This window comes from Papilio machaon, chromosome 29, assembly GCF_912999745.1.
Source record: "Papilio machaon chromosome 29, ilPapMach1.1, whole genome shotgun sequence".
Classification (NCBI taxonomy): Eukaryota; Metazoa; Arthropoda; class Insecta; order Lepidoptera; family Papilionidae; genus Papilio; species Papilio machaon.
In genome coordinates this window covers 3,955,001-3,960,000 of record NC_060014.1, presented here as the reverse complement: position 1 = coordinate 3,960,000, position 5,000 = coordinate 3,955,001, and the positions used below count along the sequence as shown (strand labels likewise).

Genomic DNA, 5,000 nt, shown 5'->3' with positions numbered 1-5,000 from the left:
CACGTCAGAATCGCTACGGTCCTCCATCAGGGTTTCCCCTGACTTCGACCTGACCAGGCATAGTTCACCATCTTTCGGGTCCCAGCATCTCTGCTCAGAGCGCGCCTACATTCACGGATTGGAAACGAGACGCCTCGGGAGTGCGAGAGATCGATCGAACGACCGACGCTCCATCCTCCCTGAGCGCGCGACAAGCGCGCGCCTTCACTTTCGTTACGCCTTTCAGTTTAAACATAACTCAATGACTCGCACACATGCTAGACTCCTTGGTCCGTGTTTCAAGACGGGTCCTGCGAGTGCCCGAAACTGAATCATCGCAGACTGAGACGCGCACGGTCCGAGACTGCACGGCGGCGACAACAGACGCGCCGCACCGATGTCCGCACAACGGCAGGACCTCGATAATACGACGTTATCTTGCGTCGGGCCGGACGCGCTTTTGTTTAAAATGCGCGTGCGCGATTCGTGTCTTCTACCGTCCGACGGCCGGTCGGCAAAACCGTCACGGTCCAAACGCCTTACCCTTTGACAGGTAAAGACGATTGGGCTCCCGAACGGCGCTTAGACCGACATCGAACGGGTCGCGATGCATTACTAAGAGAGAAGTGCACGCCGTCCGCGAACGTCGACGCTGCCGGCCCGTGAAGCCCGCTATCCCCTTTGACAGGGACGGACGCCTCATCAGAGCGTGGCAGCGTACGCCGCGGATTGACGATGAATCTCTCCGTTCGTTCATTCGAGTTTCGCAGGTTTACCCCTGAACGGTTTCACGTACTCTTGAACTCTCTCTTCAAAGTTCTTTTCAACTTTCCCTCACGGTACTTGTTCGCTATCGGTCTCGCGGTAATATTTAGCCTTAGATGGAGTTTACCACCCACTTAGGGCTGCACTCTCAAGCAACCCGACTCTTAGGAGTGTCCCTCTCGCCGCCGCCCTCCGTCGCTACGGGCCTGGCACCCTCTACGGGAAAACGGCCCCGTTCAAGACGAACTTGGACAGGAGTATCGACGACGAGAAAGCGGAACCTCCCGAACACCACATCTCCCGCGTTCGATACGACCGCGGGATTCAGTGCTGGGCTCGTTCCTGTTCGCTCGCCGCTACTAAGGAAATCCTTGTTAGTTTCTTTTCCTCCGCTTACTAATATGCTTAAATTCGGCGGGTGATCCTCCCTGATCTGAGGCCAACGATAAAAATCGAGGCAGACGCGATATCCGTCAGCTCAACGACGCTCCGCTGCCGTGTTTTCACACACAGCAACGTCGCATCGATGCGCTCTTCGGACGTCGTGTCCGCCTACATTATATAAATATAATATGCACACTCACACGCACGCACACACATGCGAAAACACGCACACGTCGACACAAATATATTATATATTATATATATACATAACACGAAACGGGGTTTATTACGTCACCGTGTGCGAAGACGCGCATGCCCTCTGTCGATTTTTTACGTCGAAGAGTCGCGCGTCCCCGGGACGCCCCCGATCGTATATATATACTTACATACGTAGGTATATATCGTATATATATAACGTGTATATAACATATATACGCGTATCGATGCGATCGGTTTCCGCTCGTATGGTGGTGTAATATGTGTCTGAGAGGTTATATTTAAACGGACCCATATAAATACACATTGCGTGAATATGTATAAAATAAGAGAACCGTCAATTGTTCGCTATATATATAGTGAACAGTGTGATTTTTATATTTTAACAGCCGGCCCTCAGACAGGAGTGGTCCTGGATATTTCTCCACGGACCGCAATGTGCGTTCGAAATGTCGATGTTCAAATGTGTCCTGCAGTTCACACTATGACGCGCAGTTAACTGCGTTCTTCATCGACCCGCGAGCCAAGTGATCCACCGTCCAGGGTAATTGTTTTACATATTTTGATATATGTATGTATTTATAAAAAAAAATAAAAATAAAAAAAAAATATCTTAGAAGGCGAACGTACACGCGAAGGGAGCGCGCGCGCGCGCGTTATACACACACGCGCGCGCGCCACCACGACGACGACATAGCGTTCGCACTTTCTAATACCGGTGTGTATTTTTCTGTTTATTTTTGTATAGCGCCCACCATTATCGGACCGGAACTGGGAGATGACACAACAACCGGATTAGTGTCACACAACTCCCTCTTTTGTCGCCCCGTTTGGTGTGCCCCGATGGGCGCTCTCTCTTTTGTGGATTATTATTCGTAATATATGAGTAATACGTAATACGTTAATGATCCTTCCGCAGGTTCCCCTACGGAAACCTTGTTACGACTTTTACTTCCTCTAAATGATCAAGTTTGGTCAACTTCCCAGCGACGCCGACGGCCGTTAAGCCACCGCGTGTCGGTCCGAAGACCTCACTAAATCATTCAATCGGTAGTAGCGACGGGCGGTGTGTACAAAGGGCAGGGACGTAATCAACGCGAGCTTATGACTCGCGCTTACTAGGAATTCCTCGTTTATGGGGGATAATTGCAAACCCCAATCCCCAGCACGAAGGAGTTTCAACGGGTTGCCCGGGCCTCTAGGCCAGGGAGAACATGCTGATTCCTTCAGTGTAGCGCGCGTGCGGCCCAGGACATCTAAGGGCATCACAGACCTGTTATTGCTCAATCTCGTGCGGCTCGAAGCCGCCGGTCCCTCTAAGAAGAATTTTAATACGTCGCCAGTGAGTTGCGCGACCGAAGCCACGCACACATAAATGACGACGCCTATTTAGCAGGCTAGAGTCTCGTTCGTTACCGGAATTAACCAGACAAATCGCTCCACCAACTAAGAACGGCCATGCACCACCACCCACCGAATCAAGAAAGAGCTGTTAATCTGTCAATCCTTCCGGTGTCCGGGCCTGGTGAGATTTCCCGTGTTGAGTCAAATTAAGCCGCAGGCTCCACTCCTGGTGGTGCCCTTCCGTCAATTCCTTTAAGTTTCAGCTTTGCAACCATACTCCCCCCGGAGTCCAAAATCTTTGGTTTCCCGGAAGCTGCCCGCCGAGCCATAGTAGTAACGTCGGCGGATCGCTAGATGACATATTTACGGTTAGAACTAGGGCGGTATCTAATCGCCTTCGAACCTCTAACTTTCGTTCTTGATTGATGAAAACACCTTTGGCAAATGCTTTCGCTGATGTTCGTCTTGCGACGATCCAAGAATTTCACCTCTAACGTCGCAATACGAATGCCCCCAGTTATCCCTATTAATCATTACCTCGGAGTTCTGAAAACCAACAAAATAGAACCGAGATCATATTCTATTATTCCATGCACGAAATATTCAAGCACAATTTTGAGCCCGCTTTGAGCACTCTAATTTGTTCAAAGTAAAATTGTCGGCCCATCTCGACACTCACCGAAGAGCACCGCGATAGGATTTTGATATTGAACCGCCGTATTACCGACGGCTCACCGACGATATGCTCCGCAGACGTGTCAGTATCACCGCGGATGCGGTGCACCGACAGCGCGGCGCACAAATGCAACTACGAGCTTTTTAACCGCAACAATTTTAGTATACGCTATTGGAGCTGGAGTTACCGCGGCTGCTGGCACCAGACTTGCCCTCCAATTGTTCCTCGTTAAAATATTTAAAGTGTACTCATTCCGATTACGAGGCCTCGTAAGAGTCCCGTATCGTTATTTTTCGTCACTACCTCCCCGTGCCGGGAGTGGGTAATTTGCGCGCCTGCTGCCTTCCTTGGATGTGGTAGCCGTTTCTCAGGCTCCCTCTCCGGAATCGAACCCTGATTCCCCGTTACCCGTGACAACCATGGTAGTCGCAGAAACTACCATCGAAAGTTGATAAGGCAGACATTTGAAAGATGCGTCGCCGGTGCTGGACCATGCGATCGGCAAAAGTTATCCAGATTCATCAAAATTAACGACTTCGGACGCGAGGCCCTCCGTCGATTGGTTTTGATCTAATAAAAGCACTCATCCCATCACTGGTCAGAGTTCTGATTGCATGTATTAGCTCTAGAATTACCACAGTTATCCAAGTAACCGAGGTAAGATCTAAGGAACCAAAACTGATATATTGAGCCATTCGCGGTATCGCCTTAATACGGCTTGCACTGAGACATGCATGGCTTAATCTTTGAGACAAGCATATAACTACTGGCAGGATCAACCAGGGAGCTGACACAAACACGCCGCATACAACGCGCACAACACGCACAACTCGACGATGCGAAAACGTTAAACGTTTAAACGCATCGATGGTTTTTGCTGTTTTGCTTGCTGCCTGCCTGCTTGCTGCAGTCAGTCGGTGGTCATTTTTCTTCTTCTCTACACTACACTACTACACTACACAATACACTACTACTGTGTGGTGTGTGTGGTGCGGTGCTAGTGAACGGACAAAAAGCGCGTTCGATTCATGTGAATGTTCAACAACGAGACATTTTCGATACTTCACACTGTGTAAATAAATTTGATTCTCTCTTTATCGAGGAAAAAATATCGACATCAGTCCGGTTTCGGAGAGATCGAAAATACCTTTTTATAAATGCTACTACCACTACTAATACTACTACTGCTACTACTAACTACACACTACTACTGATCTATATAAAATAGAATCAAAAGTAATATATATGTAATATAATAATAATATAATAATGATAGTTGGAAAAAAAAATACACCGTCCCTCGGAAGTCGCCGCAGCGGCAATGAGCGACTGTTCGATCTCTCCGGTGGAGGAGACCGAACAAGCTCAACGCGACACACGCGACGACACGAGGCGACGAGAATTCACGGGTCGATCTGGTGCGTTAACGACGCTGCGAAATCTACACGCGCGCCGAACACAAATCGCCACTTCTTTTATAACAGACTCTATTATAAACGTCCTGCCGCATTCATAAACGGGAACGTAGTCTGACACAGTTTATGCGTATGTGGTGATATTTCGTTGTGCGGTGTGTGTCGTCGTCGTCGTCGTCGCGTGTTTTTGCTGTGTAAAAATATTAAAACAACAAACACAA

General features: G+C 48.9%; 3 non-coding genes across 3 annotated transcripts in view; all 3 read right to left on the bottom strand.

The window, feature by feature from the left end:
- The window catches only part of LOC123722788, a 3,968-nt gene extending 2,782 nt beyond the window's left edge, over positions 1-1,186 (bottom strand). The window contains exon 1 of the ribosomal RNA XR_006756597.1: positions 1-1,186. This exon is cut by the window's left edge and continues 2,782 nt beyond it. This is a non-coding gene — a ribosomal RNA (large subunit ribosomal RNA).
- A 548-nt stretch (positions 1,187-1,734) lies between these two features.
- LOC123722770 lies at positions 1,735-1,891 on the bottom strand. The gene has a single exon (XR_006756579.1). It is a non-coding gene; the product is annotated as a 5.8S ribosomal RNA (ribosomal RNA).
- A 355-nt stretch (positions 1,892-2,246) lies between these two features.
- On the bottom strand, positions 2,247-4,150 carry LOC123722835. The gene has a single exon (XR_006756639.1). It is a non-coding gene; the product is annotated as a small subunit ribosomal RNA (ribosomal RNA).
- Positions 4,151-5,000: the final 850 nt, after the last annotated feature.